At 36.8% G+C, this 14,203-nt stretch overlaps 1 long non-coding RNA gene across 5 annotated transcripts in view; it reads right to left on the minus strand.

Moving 5' to 3' along the window:
- LOC127833481 (uncharacterized) overlaps nt 1-14,203 on the minus strand; it is an 80,197-nt gene that overhangs the window by 16,954 nt on the left and 49,040 nt on the right. The window contains exon 3 of one of the 5 annotated variants that reach the window (XR_008027441.1): nt 3,811-3,874. The exons of the other annotated variants lie outside the window; for them this stretch is intronic. This is a non-coding gene — a long non-coding RNA (uncharacterized LOC127833481). Of the gene's footprint in view, nt 1-3,810; nt 3,875-14,203 lie in introns of those variants that run through there. 5 annotated transcript variants of the gene reach the window in all.

Raw genomic sequence — 14,203 nt, forward strand, 5'->3', positions numbered from 1 at the left:
GTGATCGCGTCCTAATTTCTCTCAATTATCGCGTATAAGTTCTCTATGTTCTCTCATTGTTCAGTTCTCTCAATGATCGCGTCTTAATTTCTCTCAATAATCGTGCATAAGTTATCTATGTTCTCATTGTTCAGTTCTTTCAATGATCGTGTCTTAATTTTTCTCAATAATCGCGCATAAATTCTCTATGTTCTCTCATTGTTCTGTTCTCTCAGTGGTTGCGTATAAGTTTTCTTTGTTCTTTTTGTGGTATGTTCTCTCAATGATCGCGTATAAGTTCTCTTAAGTTCTCTCAGTGTTTAGTTCTCTTAATGATCGCGTCTTAAGTTCTCTCAGTTATAGTGTATAAGTTTGTAAAGTTCTCTCAGTGTTAAGTTCCCTCATTGACGGCGTTTTAATTTGTCCTTGTGATCGTGTGTTAAGTTCTGTCAGTGGTCGCGTCCTTATTTCTCACAATAATCGCGTATAAGTTCTCTATATTCTCTCATTGTTCAGTTCTCTCAATGATCGCATCTTAATTTCTCTCAAAAATTGCGTATAAGTTCTCTATGTTCTCTCATTGTTCAGTTCTCTCAATGATCGTGTCTTAATTTTTCTCAATAATCGCGCATAAATTCTCTATGTTCTCTCATTGTTCTATTCTCTCAGTGGTCGCGTATAAGTTTTCTTTGTTCTTTTCGTGGTAAGTTCTCTCAATGATCGCGTATAAGTTCTCTTAAGTTCTCTCAGTGTTTAGTTCTCTTAATGATCGCGTTTTAAGTTCTCTCAGTTATGGTGTATAAGTGCGCTAAGTTCTCTCAGTGTTAAGTTCTCTCATTGCCCGCGTTTTAATTTGTCTCTGTGATCGCCTGTTAAGTTCTGTCAGTGATCGCGTCCTAATTTCTCTCAATTATCGCGTATAAGTTCTCTATGTTTTCTCATTGTTCAGTTCTCTCAATGATCGCGTCTTAATTTCTCTCAATAATCGCGCATAAGTTCTCTATGTTCTCATTGTTCAGTTCTTTCAATGATCGTGTCTTAATTTTTCTCAATAATCGCGCGTAAATTCTCTATGTTCTCTCATTGTTCTGTTCTCTCAGTGGTCGCGTATAAGTTTTCTTTGTTCTTTTTGTGGTAAGTTCTCTCAATGATCGCGTATAAGTTCTCTTAAGTTCTCTCAGTGTTTAGTTCTCTTAATGATCGCGTCTTAAGTTCTCTCAGTTATCGTGTATAAGTGCGCTAAGTTCTCTCAGTGTTAAGTTCTCTCATTGCCCGCGTTTTAATTTGTCTCTGTGATCGCCTGTTAAGTTCTGTCAGCGGTCGCGTCCTTATTTCTCACAATAGTCTCTTATAAGTTCTCTATATTCTCTCATTGTTCAGTTCTCTCAATGATCGCATCTTAATTTCTCTCAATAATCGCGCATAAGTTCTCTATGTTCTCTCATTGTTCAGTTCTCTCAGTGGTGGCGTATAAGTTTTCTTTGTTGTCTTCGTGTTAAGTTATCTCATTGATCGCGTATAAGTTCTCTAAGTTCTCTCAGTTTTTAGTTCTCTTAATGATCGCCTCTTAAGTTCTCTCAGTTATCGTGTATAAGTGCGCTAAGTTCTCTCAGTGTTAGGTTCTCTCATTGACCGTGTGTTAATTTGTCTCTGTTATCGCGTGTTAAGTTCTAACTAAGTTCCAACCTAATTTCTCTCAATAATCGCGTATAAGTTCTCTATATTCTCTCATTGTTCAGTTCTCTCAATGATCGCTTATTAATTTGTCTCTGTGATCACGTGTTAAGTTTTGTCAATGGTCGCATCCTAATTTCTCTCAATAATCTGATATAAGTTCTCTATGTTTTCTCATTGTTCAGTTCTCTCAATGATCGCGTCATAATTTCTCTCAATAATCGCGTATAAGTTCTCTATGTTCTCACATTGTTCAGTTCTCTCAATGATCGTGTCTTAATTTTTCTCAATAATCCCGCATAAATTCTCTATGTTCTCTCATTGTTTTGTTCTCTCAGTGGTCGCATATAAGTTTTCTTTGTTCTTTTCGTGGTCAGTTCTCTCAATGAACGTGTATAAGTTCTCTTAAGTTCACTCAGTGTTTAGTTCTCTTAATGATCGCGTCTTAAGTTCTCTCAGTTATCGTGTATAAGTGCGCTAAGTTCTCTCAGTGTTAAGTTCTCTCATTGCCCGCGTTTTAATTTGTCTCTGTGATCGCCTGTTAAGTTCTGTCAGTGATCGCGTCCTAATTAATCTCAATTATCGGGTATAAGTTCTCTATGTTCTCTCATTGTTCAGTTCTCTCAATGATCGCGTCTTAATTTCTCTCAATAATCGTGCATAAGTTATCTATGTTCTCATTGTTCAGTTCTTTCAATGATCGTGTCTTAATTTTTCTCAATAATCGCGCATAAATTCTCTATGTTCTCTCATTGTTCTGTTCTCTCAGTGGTTGCGTATAAGTTTTCTTTGTTCTTTTTGTGGTAAGTTCTCTCAATGATCGCGTATAAGTTCTCTTAAGTTCTCTCAGTGTTTAGTTCTCTTAATGATCGCGTCTTAAGTTCTCTCAGTTATAGTGTATAAGTTTGTAAAGTTCTCTCAGTGTTAAGTTCCCTCATTGACGGCGTTTTAATTTGTCTCTGTGATCCCGTGTTAAGTTCCGTCAGTGGTTGCGTCCTTATTTCTCACAATAATCGCGTATAAGTTCTCTATATTCTCTCATTGTTCAGTTCTCTCAATGATCGCATCTTAATTTCTCTCAAAAATTGCGTATAAGTTCTCTATGTTCTCTCATTGTTCAGTTCTCTCAATGATCGTGTCTTAATTTTTCTCAATAATCGCGCATAAATTCTCTATGTTCTCTCATTGTTCTATTCTCTCAGTGGTCGCGTATAAGTTTTCTTTGTTCCTTTCGTGGTAAGTTCTCTCAATGATCGCGTATAAGTTCTCTTAAGTTCTCTCAGTGTTTAGTTCTCTTAATGATCGCGTTTTAAGTTCTCTCAGTTATGGTGTATAAGTGCGCTAAGTTCTCTCAGTGTTAAGTTCTCTCATTGCCCGCGTTTTAATTTGTCTCTGTGATCGCCTGTTAAGTTCTGTCAGTGATCGCGTCCTAATTTCTCTCAATTATCGCGTATAAGTTCTCTATGTTCTCTCATTGTTCAGTTCTCTCAATGATCGCGTCTTAATTTCTCTCAATAATCGCGCATAAGTTCTCTATGTTCTCATTGTTCAGTTCTTTCAATGATCGTGTCTTAATTTTTCTCAATAATCGCGCGTAAATTCTCTATGTTCTCTCATTGTTCTGTTCTCTCAGTGGTCGCGTATAAGTTTTCTTTGTTCTTTTTGTGGTAAGTTCTCTCAATGATCGCGTATAAGTTCTCTTAAGTTCTCTCAGTGTTTAGTTCTCTTAATGATCGCGTCTTAAGTTCTCTCAGTTATCGTGTATAAGTGCGCTAAGTTCTCTCAGTGTTAAGTTCTCTCATTGCCCGCGTTTTAATTTGTCTCTGTGATCGCCTGTTAAGTTCTGTCAGCGGACGCGTCCTTATTTCTCACAATAGTCGCGTATAAGTTCTCTATATTCTCTCATTGTTCAGTTCTCTCAATGATCGCGTCTTAATTTCTCTCAATAATCGCGCATAAGTTCTCTATGTTCTGTATTTGTTCAGTTCTCTCAGTGGTCGCGTATAGGTTTTCTTTGTTGTCTTCGTGTTAAGTTCTCTCAATGATCGCGTATAAGTTCTCTAAGTTCTCTCAGTTTTTAGTTCTCTTAATGAGATCGCGTCTTAAGTTCTCTCAGTTATCGTGTATAAGTTTGCTAAGTTCTCTCAGTCATAGGTTCTCTCATTGACCGTGTGTTAATTTGTCTCTGTAATCGCGTGTTAAGTTCTAACTAAGTTCCAACCTAATTTCTCTCAATAATCGCGTTTTAGTTCTCTATATTCTCTCATTGTTCAGTTCTCTCAATGATCGCATCTTAATTTCTCTCAATAATCGCGCATAAGTTCTCTATGTTCTCTCATTGTTCAGTTCTCTCAGTGGTGGCGTATAAGTTTTCTTTGTTGTCTTCGTGTTAAGTTATCTCATTGATCGCGTATAAGTTCTCTAAGTTCTCTCAGTTTTTAGTTCTCTTAATGATCGCGTCTTAAGTTCTCTCAGTTATCGTGTATAAGTGCGCTAAGTTCTCTCAGTGTTAGGTTCTCTCATTGACCGTGTGTTAATTTGTCTCTGTTATCGCGTGTTAAGTTCTAACTAAGTTCCAACCTAATTTCTCTCAATAATCGCGTATAAGTTCTCTATATTCTCTCATTGTTCAGTTCTCTCAATGATCGCTTATTAATTTGTCTCTGTGATCACGTGTTAAGTTTTGTCAATGGTCGCATCCTAATTTCTCTCAATAATCTGGTATAAGTTCTCTATGTTTTCTCATTGTTCAGTTCTCTCAATGATCGCGTCATAATTTCTCTCAATAATCGCGTATAAGTTCTCTATGTTCTCACATTGTTCAGTTCTCTCAATGATCGTGTCTTAATTTTTCTCAATAATCCCGCATAAATTCTCTATGTTCTCTCATTGTTTTGTTCTCTCAGTGGTCGCATATAAGTTTTCTTTGTTCTTTTCGTGGTCAGTTCTCTCAATGAACGCGTATAAGTTCTCTTAAGTTCACTCAGTGTTTAGTTCTCTTAATGATCGCGTCTTAAGTTCTCTCAGTTATCGTGTATAAGTGCGCTAAGTTCTCTCAGTGTTAAGTTCTCTCATTGCCCGCGTTTTAATTTGTCTCTGTGATCGCCTGTTAAGTTCTGTCAGTGATCGCGTCCTAATTTCTCTCAATTATCGGGTATAAGTTCTCTATGTTCTCTCATTGTTCATTTCTCTCAATGATCGCATCTTAATTTTTCTCAATAATTGCGCATAAGTTCTCTATGTTTTGTAATTGTTCAGTTCTCTCAGTGGTCGCGTATAAGTTTTCTTTGTTTTCTTTGTATTAAGTTCTCTCAATGATCGCGTATAAGTTCTCTAAGTTCTGTCATTGTTTAGTTCTCTTAATAATCGCGTCTTAAGTTCTCTCAGTTATCGTGTATAAGTTCGTAAAGTTCTCTCAGTGTTAAGTTCCCTCATTGACAGCGTTTTAATTTGTCTCTGTGATCGCGTGTTAAGTTCTGTCAGTGGTCGCGTCCTTATTTCTCACAATAATCGTGTATAAGTTCTCTATATTCTCTCATTGTTCAGTTCTCTCAATGATCGTGTCTTAATTTCTCTCAATAATCGCGCATAAGTTCTCTATGTTCTCTCATTGTTCAGTTCTCTCAGTGGTGGCGTATAAGTTTTCTTTGTTCTCTTCGTGTTAAGTTATCTCAATGATCGCGTATAAGTTCTCTAAGTTCTCTCAGTTTTTAGTTCTCTTAATGATCGCGTCTTAAGTTCTCTCAGTTATCGTGTATAAGTGCGCTAAGTTCTCTCAGTGTTAGGTTCTCTCATTGACCGTGTGTTAATTTGTCTCTGTTATCGCGTGTTAAGTTCTAACTAAGTTCCAACCTAATTTCTCTCAATAATCGCGTATAAGTTCTCTATATTCTCTCATTGTTCAGTTCTCTCAATGATCGCTTATTAATTTGTCTCTGTGATCACGTGTTAAGTTTTGTCAACGGTCGCATCCTTATTTCTCTCAATAATCTGGTATAAGTTCTCTATGTTTTCTCATTGTTCAGTTCTCTCAATGATCGCGTCATAATTTCTCTCAATAATCGCGTATAAGTTCTCTATGTTCTCACATTGTTCAGTTCTCTCAATGATCGTGTCTTAATTTTTCTCAATAATCCCGCATAAATTCTCTATGTTCTCTCATTGTTTTGTTCTCTCAGTGGTCGCATATAAGTTTTCTTTGTTCTTTTCGTGGTCAGTTCTCTCAATGAACGCGTATAAGTTCTCTTAAGTTCACTCAGTGTTTAGTTCTCTTAATGATCGCGTCTTAAGTTCTCTCAGTTATCGTATATAAGTGCGCTAAGTTCTCTCAGTGTTAAGTTCTCTCATTGCCCGCGTTTTAATTTGTCTCTGTGATCGCCTGTTAAGTTCTGTCAGTGATCGCGTCCTAATTTCTCTCAATTATCGGGTATAAGTTCTCTATGTTCTCTCATTGTTCAGTTCTCTCAATGATCGCGTCTTAATTTTTCTCAATAATTGCGCATAAGTTCTCTATGTTTTGTAATTGTTCAGTTCTCTCAGTGGTCGCGTATAAGTTTTCTTTGTTTTCTTTGTATTAAGTTCTCTCAATGATCGCGTATAAGTTCTCTAAGTTCTCTCAGTGTTTAGTTCTCTTAATAATCGCGTCTTAAGTTCTCTCAGTTATCGTGTATAAGTTCGTAAAGTTCTCTCAGTGTTAAGTTCCCTCATTGACAGCGTTTTAATTTGTCTCTGTGATCGCGTGTTAAGTTCTGTCAGTGGTCGCGTCCTTATTTCTCACAATAATCGCGTATAAGTTCTCTATGTTCTCTCATTGTTCAGTTCTCTCAATGATCGCATCTTAATTTTTCTCAATAATTGCGCATAAGTTTTCTATGTTTTGTAATTGTTCAGTTCTCTCAGTGGTCGCGTATAAGTTTTCTTTGTTTTCTTTGTATTAAGTTCTCTCAATGATCGCGTATAAGTTCTCTAAGTTCTCTCAGTGTTTAGTTCTCTTAATAATGGCGTCTTAAGTTCTCTCAGTTATCGTGTATAAGTTCGTAAAGTTCTCTCAGTGTTAAGTTCCCACATTGACGGCGTTTTAATTTGTCTCTGTGATTGCGTGTTAAGTTCTGTCAGTGGTTGCGTCCTTATTTCTCACAATAATCGTGTATAAGTTCTCTATATTCTCTCATTGTTCAGTTCTCTCAATGAGTGTCTTAATTTCTCTCGATAATCGCGCATAAGTTCTCTTTGTTCTCGCATTGTTCAGTTCTCTCAGTGGTGGCGTATAAGTTTTCTTTGTTCTCTTCGTGTTAAGTTATCTCAATGATCGCGTATAAGTTCTCTAAGTTCTCTCAGTTTTTAGTTCTCTTAATGATCGCGTCTTAAGTTCTCTCAGTTATCGTGTATAAGTGCGCTAAGTTCTCTCAGTGTTAGGTTCTCTCATTGACCGTGTGTTAATTTGTCTCTGTTATCGCGTGTTAAGTTCTAACTAAGTTCCAACCTAAATTCTCTCAATAATCGCATATAAGTTCTCTATATTCTCTCATTGTTTAGTTCTCTCAATGATCGCTTATTAATTTGTCTCTGTGATCACGTGCTAAGTTTTGTCAATGGTCGCATCCTAATTTCTCTCAATAATCGGGTATAAGTTCTCTATGTTCTCTCATTGTTCAGTTTTTTCAATGATCGCGTCATAATTTCTCTCAATAATCGCGCATAAGTTCTCTATGTTCTGTAATTGTTCAGTTCTCTCAGTGGTTGCGTATACGTTTTCTTTGTTGTCTTCGTGTTAAGTTCTCTCAATGATCGCGTATTAGTTCTCTAAGTTCTCTCAGTGTTTAGTTCTCTTAATAATCACGTCTTAAGTTCTCTCAGTTATCGTGTATAAGTTCGTAAAGTTCTCTCAGTGTTAAGTTTCCTCATTGACGGCGTTTTAATTTGTCTCTGTGATCGCGTGTTAAGTTCTGTCAGTGGTCGCGTCCTTATTTCTCACAATAATCGTGTATAAGTTCTCTATATTCTCTCATTGTTCAGTTCTCTCAATGATCGTGTCTTAATTTCTCTCAATAATCGCGCATAAGTTCTCTATGTTCTCTCATTGTTCAGTTCTCTCAGTGGTGGCGTATAAGTTTTCTTTGTTCTCTTCGTGTTAAGTTATCTCAATGATCGCGTATAAGTTCTCTAAGTTCTCTCAGGTTTTAGTTCTCTTAATGATCGCGTCTTAAGTTCTCTCAGTCATCGTGTATAAGTGCGCTAAGTTCTCTCAGTGTTAGGTTCTCTCATTGACCGTGTGTTAATTTGTCTCTGTAATCGCCTGTTAAGTTCTAACTAAGTTCCAACCTAATTTCTCTCAATAATCGCGTATTAGTTCTCTATATTCTCTCATTGTTCAGTTCTCTCAATGATCGCATCTTAATTTCTCAATAATCGCGCATAAGTTCTCTATGTTCTCTCATTGTTCAGTTCTCTCAATGATCGTGTCTTAATTTTTCTCAATAATCGCGCATAAATCTCTATGTTCTCTCATTGTTCTGTTCTCTCAGTGGTCACGTATAAGTTTTCTTTGTTCTTTTCGTGGTAAGTTATCTCAATGATCGCGTTAAAGTTCTCTTCAGTTCTCTAAGTGTTAAGTTCTCTTAATGATCGCGTCTTAAGTTCTCTCAGTTATCGTGTATAAGTGCGCTAAGTTCTCTCAGTGTTAAGTTCTCTCATTGCCCGCGTTTTAATTTGTCTCTGTGATCGCCTGTTAATTTCTGTCTGTGATTGCGTCCTTATTTCTCACAATAATCGCGTATAAGTTCTCTATATTCTCTCATTGTTCAGTTCTCTCAGTGATCGCGTCTTAATTTCTCTCAATAATCGCGCATAAGTTCTCTATGTTCTCTCATTGTTCTGTTCTCTCAGTGGTCGCGTATAAGTTTTCTTTGTTCTTTTCGTGGTAAGTTCTCTCAATGATCCCGTATAAGTCCTCTTTAAGTTCTCTCAGTGTTTAGTTCTGTTAATGATCGCGTCTTAAGTTCTCTCAGTTATCGTGTATAAGTGCGCAAAGTTCTCTCAGTGTTAAGTTCTCTCATTTCCCGCGTTTTAATTTGTCTCTGTGATCGCCTGTTAAGTTCTGTCAGTGGTCGTGTCCTTATTTCTCACAATAATCCGGTATAAGTTCTCTTTATTCTCTCATTGTTCAGTTCTCTCAATGATCGCGTCTTAATTTCTCTCAATAATCGCGCATAAGTTCTCTATGTTCTCTCATTGTTCAGTTCTCTCAGTGGTGGCGTATAAGTTTTCTTTGTTGTCTTCGTGTTAAGTTATCTCAATGATCGCGTATAAATTCTCTAAGTTCTCTTAGTTTTTAGTTTTCTTAATGATCGCGTCTTAAGTTGTCTCAGTTATCGTGTATAAGTGCGCTAAGTTCTCTCAGTGGTAGGTTCTCTCATTGACTGTGTGTTAATTTGTCTCTGTAATCGCGTGTTAAGTTCTAACTAAGTTCCAACCTAATTTCTCTCAATAATCGCGTATTAGTTCTCTATATTCTCTCATTGTTCAGTTCTCTCAATGATCGCGTATTAATTTCTCTAAGTAATCGTGTATAAGTGCGCTAAGTTCTCTCAGTGTTAAGTTCTCTCATTGACCATGTGTTAATTTGTCTCTGTAATGGAGTGTTAAGTTCTTACCAAGTTCTTACCTAATTTCTCTCAAAAATCGCGTATAAGTTCTTTAAGTTCTCTCAGTGTTAAGTTCTCTCAATGATCGCGTCTTAAGTTCTCTCAGTTATCGCGTATAAGTGCTCTATGTTCTCTCAGTGTTAAGTTCTCTCAGTGATCGCATCTAAATTTTTCTTATTGATCGCGTATATGTTCTTATTTTTCTATCAATGTGAAGTTGGAAACACGATTGACCCCTTAACAGCCAAATACCTCCCGAAATACACCCTGAAATGCACCCAAATTCGCTCAAAATACCCAAATACTCATAATTTTGGCAGGTTAGGGTTAGAGTTAGGGTTAGGTTAGGGTAAGGTTAGGGTATTTTGAGAGTATATTGGGTACTTTGAGCATATTTGGGGGGGGGGGTCCAAGGTTTTCTCAGTTATCATGTATAAGTGCTCTAAGTTCTATCAGTGTTAAATTCTCTCAACAATAGCGTCTTAATTTTTCTCATTGATAACATCTTATTTTCTCTCAGTAATTGCATATAAGTTCTCTCAGTTCTCTCAGTGTTTATTTCTCTCAATGATCGCGTCTTAAGTTCTCTCAGTTATCATGTATAAGTTCGCTAAGTTCTCTCAGTGTTTAGTTCTCTCATTGTCAGCGTTTTAATTTGTCTCTGAGATCGCGTGTTAAGTTCTGTCAGTGGTCGCGTCCAAATTTCTCACAATAATCGCATATAAGTTCTCTATATTCTCTTATTGTTCAGTTCTCTCAATGATCGCGTCTTAATTTCTCTCAATAATCGCGCATAAGTCCTCTATGTTCTGTAATTGTTCAGTTCTCTCAGTGGTCGCGTATAGGTTTTCTTTGTTGTCTTCGTGTTAAGTTCTCTCAATGATCGCGTATAAGTTCTCTAAGTTCTCTCAGTGTTTAGTTCTCTTAATAATCTCGTCTTAAGTTCTCTCAGTTATCGTGTATAAGTTCGTAAAGTTCTCTCAGTGTTAAGTTCCCACATTGACGGCGTTTTAATTTGTCTCTGTGATCGCGTGTTAAGTTCTGTCAGTGGTCGCGTCCTTATTTCTCACAATAATCGCGTATAAGTTCTCTATATTCTCTCATTGTTCAGTTCTCTCAATGATCGCGTCTTAATTTCTCTCAATAATCGCGCATAAGTTCTCTATGTTCTCTCATTGTTCAGTTCTTTCAATGATGGTGTCTTAATTTTTCTCAATAATCGCGCATAAATTCTCTATGTTCTCTAATTGTTCTGTTCTCTCAGTGGTCGCGTATAAGTTTTCTTTGTTCTTTTTGTGGTAAGTTCTCTCAATGATCGTGTATAAGTTCTCTGAATGTTTAGTTTTTTTAACGATTGCGTCTTCAGTTCTCTCAGTTATCGTGTATAAGTGCCCTAAGTTCTCTCAGTGTTAAGTTCTCTCATTGCCCGCGTTTTAATTTGTCTCTGTGATCGCCTGTTAAGTTCTGTCAGTGGTCGCGTCCTTATTTCTCACAATAATCGCGTATAAGTTCTCTATATTCTCTCATTGTTCAGTTCTCTCAATGATCGCGTCTTAATTTCTCTCAATAATTGCGTATAAGTTCTCTATGTTCTCTCATTGTTCAGTTCTCTCAATTTTCGTGTCTAAATTTTTCTCAATAATCGCGCATAAATTCTCTATGTTCTCTCATTGTTCTATTCTCTCAGTGGTCGAGTGTAAGTTTTCTTTGTTCTTTTCGTGGTAAGTTCTCTCAATGATCGCGTATAAGTTCTCTCAGTGTTTAGTTGTCTTAATGATCGCGTCTTAAGTTCTCTCAGTTATCATGTATAAGTGTGCTAAGTTCTCTCAGTGTTAAGTTCTCTCATTGCCCGCGTTTTAATTTGTCTCTGTGATTGCCTGTTAAGTTCTGTCAGTGATCGCGTCCTAATTTCTCTCAATTATCGCGTATAAGTTCTCTATGTTCTCTCATTGTTCAGTTGTCTCAATGATAGCGTCTTAATTTCTCTCAATAATCGCGCATAAGTTCTCTTTGTTCTGTAATTGTTCAGTTCTCTCAGTGGTCGTGTATAGGTTTTCTTTGTTGTCTTCGTGTTAAGTTCTCTCAATGATCGCGTATAAGTTCTCTAAGTTCTCTCAGTGTTTAGTTCTCTTAATAATCGCGTCTTAAGTTCTCTCAGTTATCGTGTATAAGTTCGTAAAATTGTCTCAGTGTTAAGTTCCCTCATTGACGGCGTTTTAATTTGTCTCTGTGATCGCGTGTTAAGTTCTGTCAGTGGTCGCGTCCGTAAGTTCTCTCAATGATCGCGTATAAGTTCTCTTAAGTTCTCTCAGTGTTTAGTTCTCTTAATGATCGCGTCTTAAGTTCTCTCAGTTATCGTGTATAAGTGCGCTAAGTTCTCTCAGTGTTAAGTTCTCTCATTGCCCGCGTTTTAATTTGTCTCTGTGATCGCCTGTTAAGTTCTGTCAGTGATCACGTCATAATTTCTCTCAATTATCGTGTATAAGTTCTCTCTGTTCTCTCATTGTTCAGTTCTCTCAATGATCGCGTCTTAATTTCTCTCAATAATCGCGCATAAGTTCTTTATGTTCTGTAATTGTTGAGTTCTCAGTGAGGGCGTATAGGTTTTCTTTGTTGTCTTCGTGTTAAGTTCTCTCAATGATCGCGTATAAGTTCTCTAAATTCTCTCAGTGTTTAGTTCTCTTAATAATCGCGTCTTAAGTTCTCTCAGTTATCGTGTATAAGTTTGTAAAGTTCTCTCAGTGCTAAGTTTCCTCATTGACGGCGTTTTAATTTGTCTCTGTGATCGCGTGTTAAGTTCTGTCAGTGGTCGCGTCCTTATTTCTCACAATAATTGCGTATAAGTTCTCTATATTCTCTCATTGTTCAGTTCTCTCAATGATCGCATCTTAATTTCTCTCAAAAATTGCGTATAAGTTCTCTATGTTCTCTCATTGTTCAGTTCTCTCAATGATCATGTCTTAATTTTTCTCAATAATCGCGCATAAATTATCTATGTTCTCTCATTGTTCTATTCTCTCAGTGGTCGCGTATAAGTTTTCTTTGTTCTTTTCGTGGTAAGTTCTCTCAATGATCCCGTATAAGTTCTCTATCTTCTCTCATTGTTCAGTTCTCTCAATGATCGCGTCTTAATTTCTCTCAATAATCGCGTGTAAGTTCTCTATGTTCTCTCATTGTTCAGTTCTCTCAATGAACGTGTCTTAATTTTTCTCAATAATCGCGCATAAATTCTCTATGTTCTCTCATTGTTCTATTCTCTCAGTGGTCGCGTATAAGTTTTCTTTGTTCTTTTCGTGGTAAGTTCTCTCAATGATCGCGTATAAGTTCTCTTAAGTTCTCTCAGTGTTTAGTTCTCTTAATGATCGCGTCTTAAGTTCTCTCAGTTATCGTGTATAAGTGCGCTAAGTTCTCTCAGTGTTAAGTTCTCTCATTGCCCGCGTTTTAATTTGTCTCTGTGATCGCCTGTTAAGTTCTGTCAGTGATCGCGTCCTAATTTCTCTCAATTATCGCGTATAAGTTCTCTATGTTCTCTCATTGTTCAGTTCTCTCAATGATCGCGTCTTAATTTCTCTCAATAATCGCGCATAAGTTCTCTATGTTCTGTAATTGTTGAGTTCCTAGTCAGGGCGTATAGGTTTTCTTTGTTGTCTTTGTGTTAAGTTTTCTCAATGATCGCATATAAGTTCTCTAAGTTCTCTCAGTGTTTAGTTCTCTTAATAATCGCGTCTTAAGTTCTCTCAGTTATCGTGTATAAGTTTGTAAAGTTCTCTCAGTGTTAAGTTCCCTCATTGACGGCGTTTTAATTTGTCCTTGTGATCGCGTGTTAAGTTCTGTCAGTGGTCGCATCCTTATTTCTCACAATAATCGCGTATAATTCTCTATATTCTCTCATTGTTCAGTTCTCTCAATGATCGCATCTTAATTTCTCTCAAAAATTGCGTATAAGTTCTCTATGTTCTCTCATTGTTCAGTTCTCTCAATGATCGTGTCTTAATTTTTCTCAATAATCGCGCATAAATTCTCTATGTTCTCTCATTGTTCTGTTCTCTCAGTGGTCGCGTATAAGTTTTCTTTGTTCTTTTTGTGGTAAGTTCTCTCCATGATCGCGTATAAGTTCTCTTAAGTTCTCTCAGTGTTTAGTTCTCTTAATGATCGCGTCTTAAGTTCTCTCAGTTATCATGTATTAGTTCGCTAAGTTCTCTCAGTGTTTAGTTCTCTCATTGTCAGCGTTTTAATTTGTCTCTGAGATCGCGTGTTAAGTTCTGTCAGTGGTCGCATCCAAATTTCTCACAATAATCGCATATAAGTTCTCTATATTCTCTAATTGTTCAGTTCTCTCAATGATCCCGTCTTAATTTCTCTCAATAATTGCGTATAAGTTCTCTATGTTCTGTCATTGATCAGTTCTCTCAATGATAGTGTCTTAATTTTTCTCAATAATCGCGCATTAATTCTCTATGTTCTCTCATTGTTCTATTCTCTCAGTGGTCGCGTATAAGTTTTCTTTGTTCTTTTCGTGGTAAGTTCTCTCAATGATTGCGTATAAGTTCTCTTAAGTTCTCTCAGTGTTTAGTTCTCTTAATGATCGCGTCTTAAGTTCTCTCAGTTATCGTGTATAAGTGCGCTAAGTTCTCTCAGTGTTAAGTTCTCTCATTGCCCACGTTTTAATTTGTCTCTGTGATCGCCTGTTAAGTTCTGTCAGTGATCGCATCCTAATTTCTCTCAATTATCGCGTATAAGTTCTCTATGTTCTCTAATTGTTCAGTTCTCTCAATGATCCCGTCATAATTTCTCTCAATAATCGCGCATAAGTTCTCTATGTTCTGTAATTTTTCAGTTCTCTCAGTGGTCGCGTATAGGTTTTCTTTGTTGTCTTCGTGTTAAGTTCTCTCAATGATCGCGTATAA

Source organism: Dreissena polymorpha, chromosome 6 (genome assembly GCF_020536995.1).
Source record: "Dreissena polymorpha isolate Duluth1 chromosome 6, UMN_Dpol_1.0, whole genome shotgun sequence".
NCBI classification, from domain to species: domain Eukaryota; kingdom Metazoa; phylum Mollusca; class Bivalvia; order Myida; family Dreissenidae; genus Dreissena; species Dreissena polymorpha.